The following is a 16,284-nucleotide window of genomic DNA, read 5'->3' on the forward strand; positions in this document are numbered from 1 at the left end:
ATGAAACAATACCCAACGGCCATTTTAGTATTCAGTCATATTGGAAGCACCATCATAGCTTTAGCTTTGCAGTTTATTTAAGGATAAATGTGGATTTTTAAAATTACTTGTAGCATTTGTTCAGCAAAACCTGCTGACGTCTGATTCTCACAAATATGAAAATCTAGAAATGACTATCTAATTGCTATTTCTGTGGATGTTCCGTAATCGGAGATTACTAAACAGTATATAAAAAAAATACTAACTTGATAAACTTTTTATATGTCTTGAGTGCTGCCACCAATGATGAAAGAAACATATTGTGCAGAATGGATGTCCTAAAGTACCGGTATTTTTGCCAGCACTGCATTGCCCAACAGGTCTATTATCTCGTTCCTAAAGGTAAAAATCTGATAATGAAAAGAATCTTGGATATCATTATCATTCCTTTTCTCTCAAAGCAGAATCTGGCCCTCAATGGGCATCACGAACGAGTTGAAGAAGAATTGTAAAGATAAAATCTCTTAAGTAGGCGGATTGTTAATTGCTATGGAGGCTTAATTTTCTCACCTATTTTGGATTTTTGGCCCCTGAATTAACTGAAATAAACTTCAAAAACAATGATCGTCAATTCGATAGTGTACACATAAATGGAAAACATTAAAAACATCGATAACTGCTAGTGGGAAGGGCAACGCTGAAGCCATTATTACCTTCATTGAAATTATGTGCTCTGACCTGAGAATTAGTGCAGAATATCAAAGAGGTATTGGCCACAATAAAAAGAAGTCAAGCGAAAAAGGTGAAGATTTTGTAAAACACATAAGAAAGAGCTACTGGTTGAGATAGTTCAAGAAATAATCACCCAATATGATGTGGTAGGTGAATATGATTTTTTTCGCTATCCCAACTATTGAATCCTCAGATTGAAATCAATCTCGATGGTGCTCATTGCAACAAATTTTGTCTGGAGCAGGCATGTCAAACTCATTATTGGTATGGGCCACAAAAATCATTTGCAAAACAGCCTACCAGTTTTATGTAAATTAGAAACAATACAATAGAATACAATATTTAATTGCATACCTTGTTCCTTAGCTAAATTTGTAGTACTATTAGGTATTAAAAATTACTATGATTACGCATTTTTTTCTTTTCTTGAATACAAGTATATTAATATGTTGAAGTTTTTTTTTACAACTAACACTTTTATCACTGATGTCATATTTTGATCAGATAGTCTTGAACGGTGAGGTGTTTTTGTAGCTTTCATTATGGAAAAGAACTGCTCACAGAGATCAGTGCTTGCAAACTTCCGCTATTCAACGTAACATTCAGGTAAATAACTACAATTTTGGCACAGCCAAACCAATTTCAACAAAGAATCTGATTGCTATTCTATCAGCTCTAGTTGCTCTGCACATTATCAGCAGCGTTTTCAGGAGCAAATGAGAATGGAGATACAAACAACGAATATTTTTGTTCGTATGAAACGAAGTCACGAAAACGGTCATTGAAAGCATATTCTAACGATTCCAGGTGAAGGAGATGTTTACCAAATGTTGTAGCCGTATTTAATCTTTTTAGTTCCTGACACGTTGAGAAGTGAACAAGATTTTCTCATGATATTTGGTTTATCCACAGTCGTAATTTTGCTTTAAAGCACCTCACATCACCACACGCAGTTTTGACCATTTTGTCTTTACTTTGAAGTTCCAAATTCAAGTCTTGCAAGTGACCAGTGAGATGAAATGCTAATGCCCAATCCTGAAGCTATTCGACGTTTTGGGAATGTTCAACAGGTTCACCTTTCATGTTCAGAAACAATACAATTTCTTCACGCAGTGCAAAAAATCTCTTCAATACTTTATGATATGAGAGCCAGCGGCCTTCTGTGTAGTAGGGAACATCATCCAATGTCATCCAGAAACTTTGAAAATTGGCGAGGATTTAAACCACGGGCACAAATAAAATTGAGAGCGACTGAAAACGATCATATGGTATTGTTATGACTTTGCCATGCGCACCGCCATCCAAGATAGTGCAGAAAGAAGGTGCGCACTATCTGTGACTAAGCAAGTCGGATGTTGACATTAAGAGACTAACGATTTCCGCCCAAGAGAGAGCCAATATGGAGATGCTGTGTTCAAGGCAGATGCCACTTTGTGTTTGTCATGTCTCAGTGTAAATAAACGTCTATGTCCTCGTTGAGTTGCCTCACTTAAGTTATTACAATTGGTCTCAGAAGTGGGATTATAGGCAACTCAACGAGAGGAGGTAGGATTAGATCTCTATGGCATCGTTGAAGCTATTACATCAGCTCTTAATTAAAGAGCTAAGACAAGAGCTTCGAGACCGAGGTTTAAAACCTGTCGGTAGCAGGGAAACGCTCACGGCTCGTCTGCGGCAAGCTCTGATCGATGAAGAGGAAGATCCGGAGACCTATCAATTTGAAATTGAGCCTGGGATTGTTGATGTAATGGGCAAGATCCAAGACTGGGGATGCATTAAAGGAACAATTGAATATGATTAGGAATAAGATGAGGAGCATGATGTGGAACAAAGTAGATGAAAGTGTGTTGCCAGTAGAAGGCCAAATAGACCAAATGATAACATTGTGTCGCAAGCAAAAGGAGGAATAAACTCGTTAGGGAAGGAGCAGTTGCCTGGTCAGGACTGTGGCTGCACAAACAGTGGTGATGGAGGCGCTAGGGATTGGAGCGCCGTCTGTGACTGTGTTGTGGGCAAGTCTGACGCGGGTGACTTTCAAGTCGAGAAACGTGACGACGATTGCTGCGACGATCTGAACTATATGTTTCAAATCGAAAGGAAAGAAACAAATGAAGAAACTAGAGAAGTCTGTTATGAGCCTGAAACTTTTGTTCCTGGTATACCTGCAACGTGCTGGACAGATCAAGACAACGTTGGGTCTGCGTCCAAGCTGGCTGCTGTGGACCTTAAAGACCTCTGTTTATCTGTCAGTACCTTTCATAAGAACTCAAGCCATGAAAGCCTCAAAACCGTTTCTGATTCCTTGCCTTTGATGTCGTCGAGTGAAATTGCGAATACGGGCCCCAACAATGTCCGAGACAGAAACAACGAATTTGACTTTGGCAGCAGCATAAGAGAGAACTCGATGCTTGGCAACTGCATCCAGGCGATTGACATGAACTGTGTATGCGGCGTCCTGCGGGGACAGTGCCCATGCCAAGAAACCCAGCAACAAGATCTGAACTTAACAGACATTTGTACTTCTGCCTACATCAGTGAGAGTGACTTGAATGATGGTGAATCAATTCCAGCAGAACCTGATGCAGTGGTGGATGAACATTCGCTTATCGAACATTACAAGAGTGCTCCATGGATATACATTACAGATGAAGCTGAGAAAGACTATGTGTTTGAAAACATGGCTACCTGTGGGCCTACAACTGTGTCACGAGACGTCCATGGAAAAGGTCCGCTGACTTGGCGTCTTAAAACAACGGCCCTGGAAACTACAGTGATCGACACAACCTCCATTTGTGTTAAGTGGCTGGCATCAGAGACTATCGTCATGAAGTCAAAGCGTAGACTGGCCAACTGGAAGAAGAGGAAGCGACGGCCTCGGAAAACTGTGCAGATGGCTTCGTGGACAACAGGCTCCCTGCCGCCTGTGGCTCCCACTGATCGACCTCCACCTGAACTGTCAAACCTCAGCTGCAGTGTTTCTTTTCGGGACGAAAAGTGCTAAGACGGGGGCAATGTTATGACTTTGCCATGCGCACCGCCATCCAAGATAGTGCAGAAAGAAGGTGCGCACTATCTGTGACTAAGCAAGTCGGATGTTGACATTAAGAGACTAACGATTTCCGCCCAAGAGAAAGCCAATATGGAGATGCTGTGTTCAAGGCAGATGCCCCTTTGTGTTTGTCATGTCTCAGTGTAAATAAACGTATATGTCTCGTTGAGTTGCCTCACTTAAGTTATTACAGTATGTTGAAACTGTAATTGCTTTGCGCAGAATGTTTCTTGGTAAATGATGCAATAAAAAATTAGCAAATTTATAATTAGCTAGTCTTTCTTATTTTTGAAAGTAACTTTGCATCAAAACCATTTCATTTCATGTTTGCTGAGCCATCCGTTGTTAGACTATCTAGCTTTACCAAAGATAAACTGTTATGCAATATAACCTTCTGTTATTTCTCAAAACACCCTCGCTTGTTGTGGTGTTAAGCATAGCACAGAATGAAAGTAGCTTCTCATGTATCTCAAAATTCCTATCACAGGCCTTATGAATATTGCCGACTTTGCTACACCCGTTACACTAGTTGACTCATGGAGAGCCAATGAAAATAATTCAAAATCAACACTATTTTGTTCTTTAATTGTTCACACGCTGACTGACATGTCTTTTATTCTATCAGCCACAGCGTTCCTAGTTAACTCTATTTCTTTGAATGCTTTCACCTTTTCTGGACAAATTACTCCTTCATAAAATCACATTCACTAAATGATTTGCTATGGCTAGCAATACGTTTGACAATATGTAGCTTGCTTTCTCTGCAGTCTCACTCTCGTTGTCATCTCTTACTTTCTAGGGTGGTAGTTTAACATTATTTTGATAATTTTTAAGGTGACCAAGCAGACCACATGCAAGGAGGTCGCAGGCTGCATGCGACTCTCAAACGCTGTGTTTAACATATCTGGTCTAGAGCGAAAGAGGCGTCAATAGTTTGTCTCAATTTCTTCAGAAGCCTCTGAACTTCTCATTATCAGATTTTTACGTATTTCTGACAATTGCGGTAAGTGTGGCTTTATGCGAGCGAAGTTTTTCAGACTTAATTAAGTTGATCAAGAATTAATACCAATCAGCGATGCGTTTCATTAACTAGGCCATTGGTGGAAAACAGATTTCGATAAAATTCTTGATAGTTTTGCGACCAAGAAAGCTTGTAAAATGTTTTGAACTATTCTTAAAAGATTATCTTGACCCTTGTTTAGGGTGAGTTTTATTTCACATTGTATAGTTATTTTTATATGGATTCGATTATATTCGTATTTTAAATTAAAGATTAGAGGAATTTATTCTTTATCTTGTTATAGGGTCTCAGTGTCAGGTTTCAGTCTCAGTTCTAGGTTACAAGACTGAGGTTTTCATCTCAGGTTTTCTGTCTGATGTTTCAAGTTTGATTTACGAGTCTGAGGTTCCAGATTCCAGATTGCGGGTTGCTTTATCCAGACCTGGTGGTGCTTTGTGAAGTTGTGAGCTTTGATGGCCTATGGTTAACGAGGGTATGTGGCCAGCACAAGGACCAACCGCGTTTACTTTTCCCCAATTAACGTAAGTTACCCATTAGAGCTGGGTGGACTCGAAGGCGCCCGAAGATCCCAAAGTTAAAACTCCCAGTTTTCACCAGGATTCGAACCCCGGACCGCGGTTCGGTAGCCAAGCGCTTTACCGCTCAGATGTTGATTGTACATATTTTAAATAAAAAAAAATAATAAAAGAATAAGCTGTATCGTAATTGTAATTGTTAACAATCAAGACTTTAAAACAACAAAATCTGATGAAAAGGAAATCCTTATAGTAAAACGTAAAACACTGGTTTTGAAGTTGAAATAAATTTCGGAACAAAGTTCAGAATATTTTGAGGGAGCTTTTTAAATTCTATTTTTTATCGGTTTTTACAAAAGTGCATTAATTTTTTCACTTTGGTGTCATCCCCAAGTTCTCATGTGGGCCACAACTAGTCAAGAGTCATGGGTCCTAGTGCTGTAGGCCCCTAATGGTCGGTCGTGGGCCTGGGTTCATTGAACCCCTTCATGCCATGTATGCTACGCCACTCAGCCGACCCCCCCCCCCCCGCCCAAGGGGGAATAACGAATTTTAGTAGAGAAATCACACAGTTTATATACGAATTCTTTACTTATGTTGATAATATATACTAACTATTCTAATTTAAACCTATTTTTTGAATTATATCGTCCCCGATTTGGTAGGATGGGGGGATGGGCGATTGCATCGATATCGTCCCCCCCCCCCCCCACCGACCCTTAACTTTCGAGTGGAGGGGGCGATCTAATTTTTTTGTAGAACTCAGAGTTTGTTAACATAATTAGTTACATATCTGTTTGATAAAAGAAACTTATTGATATTTTAACAAATCTCATTTATTATATCTATATTATTATATTAGACTAGTCGACCGGCGGCGTAGCATACGCTTCTATTTTGCAGGGCCGGCCTTAGGCCACTGCAACCTATGTAACCGCAGTGGGCCCCGCACTTTTATAGGACCCGCGCTAATTCAAGGTGTATAAATTATTAAATTAAACCATTTTATAACTTAAAACAGATTTCCCGCGCCCTCTTGTCGATTTACCAGGAGCTCCTGAAAATCTCCCGAAATAGCAAAAGATACAAAAAAAAGTCCTTAAAATATATCGAATATATAGACAAAAAATGTCATTTTGGGGTGTCATTCAATATGGAAAACGCCAATCCTACGCGCGATAAATAAAATCGGCATTATGCATTAGCCGTAATTGTGTAATCTAGTAAAAGAAGCTTCTCTCACCTCAAACTAATGAAGAATTATTTAAGGTCAACAATTCTCGTTACCATTTGGTAATTCTTGCTATTGAGCCTGAACTATGTAGGAAACAGAATTATTATGATATACTGTATGACTTCGCTACACGCAAGACTCGTAAAGTAATTCTGTACGTAGTAAAGAATGAATAAAAAGCAAAGACGAATTTATTTTCTAATACAAACTCTTAAATTTCTCTTATTATCCACTTCCTTACCCAAACTTGGCCCCGCGAAATCCGTTTCGCATAGGGCCCCACAATGGTTAAGTCCGGCCCTGCTATTTAGTGACGGGTGAATAATAATAGTAGTTTACTTGTTCTCTTTCCATGACTTCTTGGTCACAATGGTTAGGTCCGGCGCTGCTATTTAGTGTTTCTAAAATATTTGTTTGTAAAATGTTTTACATGTTTCGGATGTTCCTTCAGAGTTGACGATAGTTTACTTCTTAGTCCAAACCTCCCGCAGGATGAAGGGGGATGGTAGAGGGCAGGGTTTGACAGTCCAGCGCGCAGCCATCCGTAGCTACGTGTGAATATCCACTTGTTCTCCCCTCTCTTGTTTTTTCGTGGGGTTACTATCCGCAGAAATAAGAGAGTGATCTTTCCTTTACTTCTTGCTCGTCCAAACTGTTGAGGGAAGAAGAGAATTATATATATATATATATATTTCTTTTAGAGAGGAAAGCAAAATCCATAGAAGACATAGTAAGACTGATAAGGGCTTATAAAGTACCACATCCCGAGAAGAAATAGTCTAGAGGCAGTGATATAGAAGAAATAGTTGCCTTTAACAGAATATGTGTCACACAGAATAACTTTCAAAGAACAAGAGAGACACATGATAGGCATAATAGACGTGGTACAAATGAAAGACAATATGATAATTGCAAAGGAAGATATCAAGGAAACAGACAGGAAAGAAAGGACTGGGAGAAAGGTGGAATAGAACAAGGCTTATCATTGTCATCTGATACTGGAACATTGGGTGTTTTTCAGACATTCGTAGGGAACAAGACAGCCAAGACCAGTAGGGACACAGGGAGCACTATTAAAGGAGTGAATAAGAAATTAGTGGAAGACTATAGTATTGACACACCGTATTTTACAGGGACAGTGGAAGCTTGTGTTGTAGATCAGGGTTGAGACAGATTTAATTATTGGGAACATTCACGGGGTGAAAATATGCTCAGAGATGGAGATAGAGAATTGTAAGAAACATTATGGGATAAAGTCTACTCAATGTAGAAAAGGGGATGTGGAAGATGACAGAAGATCCCATCAATCAGATAACAGGAGTAGCGAAGATCGTGAGAAGAAAGAGTTAACAGATAAGATAGAAAGAAATGCAATTGGAAAGGGTCAAAATCAAAATAAAGTAAGACTTTTAGGGGTATGGGGAAAGCGAAATAAACCCACATACAGACGTACAAATCCATACATCCTATGCTTTAATTGTGGGAGAAGGGGACATACTAGAAGACTGTGTCAACAGTTAATCAGAGTTAAGGAATTAAAGTACAATAGTGGAGAGGCGTATACGAGAAAAGAGAGGGAAATTAGCACGGTAGGAAACAGTACAGCTAGACCTTTCTGTAGTGGGTGTGAAAGCTTTTCGTGTGTGACGTGTGTTTGGCTTGTTTAATGTCTAGGGGATGATTATTTTTGAAGCTATCACACACCGACCCGTCAGCATATGAATCGGGAGCTGGTGTGACAAGTTGGATTAAGATTTGGCCGTTTTGGGTGTCTAGAGGATTTTATAGTTTGAGAACCCACACTTGCACATAAAAACTACAGGCACAGCGTTATAATGTAGGTAACAAATACTATATTTAGATGTAAAAATATGTACACTTTATTATACAAAGGATAATTAAAAGGTAAAATGCTGTATAGTTGCTAGGATGGGATCTAGCGTATTTACATGTATAGATCTATCATCATTAGATTTGAGAACCAAGTGGTCTGAGTGTCATTAGGCTGGTTGCTTAGCTTTTGGTCCGGTGCTGCACTGATGAGACGGGTGTGGCTGGTACTGATGCTGTCTGCTGGTGGGCTGGCGTAGTGGATCCAGGCTCCGGGTGCAGTCCAACGTTGTATGGTTGCAGAGCTAAGCTGAGTCTACCATTCAGTTAAGCCAGTGACGAGTCTGTGGCTAGCGTTGTTACTTGGACTCTTGAGAAGGATGAGTAGGACTGAGGTCTGCAGATCTGGTGCCAACAAATCTGGTATCGGCTTTAGGTTGCTAAGATTTCAGGCGGATGTTGCCTACAAATAGAATCTGCAACGATATGATGTATACGTCGGTTTAGCCATAATGATAACACTGGGAGTAGATGCCTTTCCGTGAAGGACATCTTCAGACTGATAAAGAGAAACTATAATCTAGTTTCATAAATATCAAAGGGAACTAACAAATGAATATCGTGTCCCATCAAGGGAGATAACACTAATAATGGGGACTCCCATAAAGGGAAATGACAAACAGTAATAAGTGATACATGATAAGTAATACAAGTGATGTCCACCAGTCACGGTGAATAGCAAGTACATACATCGCTTAGATAAATGAGATGAAAGGGGAAGGGGAGATCAACGTCTGATACTCGCCCATGCTCTCACATAAGTAAACATAGAGCATAAGTAAATACATACTCAGTAATAAGACATGTTTACATAAATGTTTTGATAATTCCCTGCCAAGGAATTAATCAATGATAATATATTGAAGGCTCGTGCTGAGTGCTAATATATCAGCGATAAGATAATAATGGTTAAAGAACTAAATACATCTGGTAAGAATTGTTAATAAATTCTAGTCCAGATGGCGCCAGAGCCACAAAAGTCATAATATAAAATATAAGTATAAAGTAATCTACTTACATTATCCATGATAAGAATGTCCAAATATATACACAAATAATATAGTAATAAATGCACAAATATATATATATATATATATATATATATATATAATATATATATATATATATATATATATATATATATATATATATATATATATATATATATATATATATATATATATATATATATACATTACTAAGTAAAATGGTTCTCAAGCACTTTACAAAGTTACATACCACCAATCCAAAGTGAATAATGGGAATGAAAATAGTCCAGAGCTCAAGCAAGAGATAGATGTGTTCCCTGTCAGCTCTCTAGCGAGAATGAGATCGGACGATGAAGTTTGTCCATATACACGTGGAGAGGGGGGTAAGTGGCGGGAGATAAGTGCAAAGGTGGTCTAGACTGTCTGGCGTCTTTGACCGTGACGGCGTTTCCGGGAGATAGACACCGCGCGAAGGTGCGAGTTGAAAGTCCATGGAGTTCGCCCAGGTGGTCAGAGGATTTTAAAGGGCTGATTATCAGAGCTCCGCCGGATCAAGGGAGATTATACCTTGATAATGGCTAGTGCTAGACGAACAGCGTTGCCCGAGGCGTTGAGTTGAATGGGCACTTGAAGTGACCAGCCGCTCCCGGAAGGGGGGGGTCAACGGATGTTTGCCAAGATAGATGGAGGGAGTGTCAAGGTGGGGATGGTAAAAAGTGACATCGATGCCAAAGGGGGTGGGGTTGGATTGGAGGGGTGGTGGCTGTGTTTTAAGCGCTTGATCGCTAAATTAGTACAATTGATGACTAATAGCGTGTAAATAAATTAATTAAATGCTTTGACCTGAGGGATATCTTAAGTGAGCTAAAACGGTTTGTCGCATCAGGCACGCAACGAGACAAGCAATGAAAGAGAGATACAAAGTGAAAAATTGAAGAATATTTATTTACATAAATATTTACATACAAGAATAAAAGGGGCAGGGTTTGCATCTATCTCTAATCAATACTATATTTAATCATCACTCTTGCACTTAAAAAGAGAGTATATCACTTTGTATTCTGAACTTAGCTGATTGTCCTGCTTGGGTCGCAGCTGGCTGTGTCCTAGCTTGAGGTTCTGCAGCTGGAGTTGGCACTCTAGCGGGTAGAGGGACGCCGGTGATTCAGTTCTAGTGGAGTCTCAATCCAAAGTTCTGATATCTTCAGTGGGCACAGTCTTGCGGGTGGCCGGCTACCGTAGGCACACGTGTACTGCGGGCAGAGCTGATCTGCTGTGGGCAGCGTAGTTAGCAGGATAAGTCCATTGAGTTGCGGAGATCTGGTGGAGCTATGACGTCTCGCACAGACACGTGGTCTATAGGTACGTCGTACCTAATAAGTTGACAGGTGGGCTGTCGAATAGGCAGACGAGTAGAGCCGATAGCGCCAAGTAGTAGATCGTAGTGCTGACTAGCACCAAATAGAATAGTTGATTGATGTGGAATTAGTAGGCGGAAGCGCAGTGCTGAATAGCACTAAGTACATAGGCGATTGAGTAGGTTGACGAGTGGCTGTCAAACAATGCCGAATATGTAGGCAGACACCTGAGGGAGGCTGTGGATAAACATAGACAAGTTAAGATATGTCTCTCATGCATCTTATCGATGCCATCGACTGAGGTGCAATCGTCAGATTGGAAAATTGCTTTTGAGCACAATGGGGGGATGATGACAAATGGGATTTAGAAAATAGATGGCTGATAGTAGCAATATAAAAATGTACATAAAAGGGGAAATAATAATCTTAAATAAATAACCTAAGGGGAATGAGAAAGGGGGGGGACGGACCCTGTTCAGCGACCATGACGCTATTGTTTCATATGGCCGTCGGCAAAGAACAATGGAGCGCGCTTGAATGGAGAGAGTGTCCGTTCAAGGGGCGCAACTCTCGTTAGAGTAAAATGAGTAAAGGAGGAGATAATTCATATCTCTTATCTTATCGCAGTTTTAGTGCGCAAGTAATATTATCAAGGTGGTCAGCCGAGATAAAGGGAACAAAATAAGATGTATAAATATATACATGGTTGCATCAACGATCAATTGAGCAACATAGCATTAATAGATTAATGCAATACATAAATATACACATATGCCATGTTTATGTTTTCTACTTACGACAGTGAGAAATACACAATGCACTAATTAAATATAAGTGAAATAATAAAAAAAAAACTCATGATAATATCCAGTGAGAAATATGCACAAAGTAATTAAGATGGAACTGTGATTAAGTTCGGCTTACCACCACGTATTCCTCTAAGAGTAAGAGTGAATGAAATAGTCCAAACTCGACTGGTCAGCGAGAATGAGAAGTGAGAGAGTGTCTGTCCCGAATTATTCTACCTTATAAAGGTCTGGAAGAGGTGGGCGGAAACAGGAAATGTCCTAGGCTAAGGATTATATCTCACGTTGGTAAAGTCCGACGAAAGATGCACATTGGAAGGGTCAAGAGGCGTGGTAACACGAATAATCTCCTTGATCAAAGAGAGACGTGGGTGGGGTAGAACAAATAATGAAGCGTGTTCCATCAAAGCTGGCTTCGACTTGAAAGCCGGGCATCTGGCGCCTAAGACCAAAGTACGAGACTGAGTGTTTAGTTTTCCCCCGGTCAAGGGGAGATAAGTGAAAAGACGCGGCCTAGTTGTCGCCAAGGTGGTGGATTCAGTCTAGTGAGAAGAGGAAAAGGTGGGGCGAGTCATGAAATTGGGGATAGAACGGGGAAATAATTAAAATAAAATAAATAAATAATAGTAAATAATAATTAATGCTGTGATAAAATTGAGTGACACTGACAGCAATCTTTTGACTTGTCACTTTGGGATCACAATGGGACATTATTGCAAAGGGGGAAAACGGAAAGGATGGCATATAAATGATGTTACAATTATATAGAGATGATTAGAAAGGTGGTAATGATGGATACTAATTATTGTTCTAATCTACACTGACCAAAAACATTTGTAATGAATTGTATATCATTGTTGCATATACATATATGTTAAGGCTACTACGTTATAGACGTTTTGTAAAGGCTACATAGGAAATGTAAAAGATTATAAAGTAGATACGTAGATTTTGTACAATGTATTTTATTTTGTTTTGATTTTGTCTGATTATAATTATCCTATTAAAATTACATTTGTAAGAAAATTATCATATTGGTGTGATAGAAATACATAAAACAAATGTCAAGACTAGAATCATTATATTGTTATAAACCTGGTGGTGGCACAGATGGGGGTAGTGGTGTGAGTGTAGTCAGACGACGCAAATCGCCCAAGGCCAGCGCTAGACGAGCAGTCAACCGTGACGAGTTACGACGGTCAGCTGAGTCGAGTGTCAACAGGACGGTTCGGGAAGGATCGCCGTCGTGAACAGAGCTCAAGAGCGTCACGAGGAATGTAGTCATGTGACGAAGCTAGAAACGTCGAGCGATGTTCCGTCCAATTCTAGAAGGCCATTAGGGACCCTATATAAGAGCGGAGGTGTCGCAGTCAAGACGGTTGAGAAAAGGGGCTCGATACAGCAAAGTTCACGATAGAAGGTTCACGACAGAAGGTTCACGACAGGCGTTCAGAAGACGGTCGATTACAGCACAGTTCAACGATGTGGTTCTGTACGGAGCACTACGACGGTTCAGTGCGGAGTACTGAAGTACAGTTGAGACGACTGGCGTCTTGATCTTGGTCTGTGATCGAGTCCGACACAACGCGCCTAGTGTGTGAAGTCAGTCCTGAACTGTTGAACCCAGTGCAAGCCCGGAACGAGACGGAGAGGCCAGTGCAAGAGTTGATACGGCGGTACGGTGTTATCGGAGAGATATTTGTACAGTCTTGTGTTACGTGCTGCCAATTGTACAGTATTGTCTGTTATTTATTCAACTATTAAAGTGTTACGTTACTTTGGAGCCCTGAGTTGTCAAGTTCTTAAAAGTTGGTGGTGTATGGTGCAGTTTGCAGAGAGCCTGGATAGTGAGATTCGTAACAATATATAAGCCTGATGATACTAAGAAGTAAATAGGCATTGGGTTTAAATATATGGTATTATGAGTGTGGTGAGTTAGTTATATACAGCGTCATGTTGTTGGGGTTAGGATATGTATAGAGCAAGATAGACTTGGTTTGTTAACTATTTGATTGCGGCTAAAATGAGAGAATGTAGATGTTGGTATAATTAATATGTACTTTGTTAGGGTTCTTGTGTTTCTTAGAACCTGGTATTGAAAATTTCAAATTGCTAACTATTATGGTTGGAAAATGTGCTGATGAAAATTCGATATACATCGAACTAGTCGAACAAGGGGGTGTGTGTTACGTGCGCACTACAGGGTGAATGTGGATTGGTGCGAATGCGTGTTGCAAGGGTTTGAGAGAGAGGAGGATCCAAGATGGATCCAAGATGGAATAATGTAAACTAAGTTGTTATTGATATATTATTTTTTTTATTGTATTATATTTGAAATTGTATATTGGAGGTATTATCTTTTTAAAAAAATTATTTCTTGTTATGTGTCTCTATTTTTTTGTCAGTAACCTTTCTGAGAGAAAGCTATTTAATATTTCGGAACTTTTTTGCTTAGTCATGCTCACCTTTAAAATAACATAAATCTCACATTATAACCAGCAAAGAAAAACATAAACAACTATAGCGCAAGTATCTTTTATATTTTTTTATATTTTTTATTAAAAGACAATACCTCCATTATACAACTTAAACTAAAATATTAAAATTAAAAAAAGAAATTATAAAAAAACATTTCCAGGCCGTCTGGGTATTTTGGCTCGATGAACCTATGTCTCTATCCATTAGACAAGAATTACTTAGCATAATTATTGTTGTTTTATTATTTACTGGCACTTTCATTAAATAGACATCTTAAACTAGATCTAGATTTAGACTGCTGATTTAGAACTCTTAAGATCTTGAATCTAGATGTACCATTTAAGCCTATATTAAAAATATAAGCAAAGCTAAGATAATCTTTCAATAAACTCAAAGCAGTTTAAAATTTAATAACAAATCTGTTATTGGTACCCTATAATGACTGACTACGCTTTCTTTTTTATTATTGTTTTTCTCTTAATGATTAATAAACGTTTGATTAAAGAACAATGGAACATTTTTACCTCGCCCCATTCCCCCTCCTCGAGACAGAAGCCTGGTTAAGCGAATGTAGCCTATACTTTATAATAGTTAGCGGGCCGGGATAAAATAAAGTTATAGTAGCCAGACAGTAACGCTACTGGGTGGGCAGGGGCGGACTGGCTATATGGGCATTCGGGCCAGTACCCAATTGGGCCGAAAGGGCCGCATGAATGCCAGTAAATTGTTTCAGGATTTATAATATTCTATTCAAAAGCAACACTTTGATCGTCGTCATTTAAAAAAACATCTTATACACTTCATTAAATGTCTAATACTAAGCATTGTCGTAAATAACCATCATCAGTAAATAAAGCTTCTAGTAAAGGTCCATTTCTTATACATACTAAACGATAAACAAAAAACGTAAGGCCTTTATTTCTTATTGAGATTTAATTTAGAATGAATATATTCGGAAGAATCTATAAAGGGACCAACAACAACGTTCCAAGTCACATAGATGACATGTCCAGTCACATACGAATTCTTATTGGTTTGGTAGAGTTGTCACATGATGTCCAATTGTCCCGCTGCGAAGTCCCTGATAAAGCACAAATAGGATATTATTTTGAACAGTGTAGAAATGCGTTGATTAGAATCAAAATGCAAAAGAATCGAATAGGAAGGATCGGAAAATAAGTAAGATAAAAAGCAACTCTTTCTGGAATCCTGTTAAAAAAATGTAGTAAAATTATTAATGTTTTCTAACAAGAGCTAAAGATTCACCAACCTTATGATGACAGCGTTTATGAATGAACAGGCTCAACGCCGTGAGAAACAATAATACCAAGACGACAAAGATATAGACTTAATTCGAAATACAAAGACGCTTTGCTAAAATATTAAACAATCTTTGACAGCATTTTTTTTTACTGAACTACCTTTAAACAAGTGGATCTAATGTTCTGTTGTGTAGACAGTTAACGAGGTTCCAAGTTATTGAGATAGCAGTGAGTATATGACCTTGTGCGTAAAGTTCCCTTTTCAAACCTTGCGCTCTACAAGGCATCGAATGCCAGCGATATATGTTTCTTTGGCCTAAGTTAACCTAAGTTAACAAGCAGAGTGTCATGTGGTCAGCACAACGACCAATCGCCTTTACTTTCCCTAACTAAAGTTAGGTACCCGTTACAGTTGACTGGACTCAGGGACACCCTAAAATTCTCGAAATTCAACATCCCAGTTTTCATCGAGATTTGACCACAGGTTCAGAATCCAAGCGCTTAACCACTCAGCCACCGAGCTCCATGCCCTTGTGAGATGGGCATTTAAATAATGGAGGATGGAGAGTTGTATTTGTAAATTGAAGTTCATAAGTCTGAGAAAATGGCGAGGAGTGAAACTGAATAAACAATATGTTCGTTTATGGAGGATCTTCATGTACATGTATATATTAATGTATATGGTAGCAAGAATTTGTTCACATTAACTTTCGATACATTATGAAACTTTGCAAATGCTTTTGATGACAGGTATAATTAGATAACAATCATGTGGCATATTATTTGTGGGCTGGATTATATCAAAATGCTTGGGCCGATTTTAACTGTCAGTCCGTACCTAGTGGGTTGTATCTATGCAACTCAGTTTGTGACCAAGGAACTAAAGTCGCCTAAGCAACTAACCAGACTACACTTATCTCGACTAGCTACCAAAAACTATTTTTTTTAAAAAGAAATATAACAGATTTAAT

This window comes from Biomphalaria glabrata, chromosome 16 (genome assembly GCF_947242115.1).
Source record: "Biomphalaria glabrata chromosome 16, xgBioGlab47.1, whole genome shotgun sequence".
Classification (NCBI taxonomy): domain Eukaryota; kingdom Metazoa; phylum Mollusca; class Gastropoda; family Planorbidae; genus Biomphalaria; species Biomphalaria glabrata.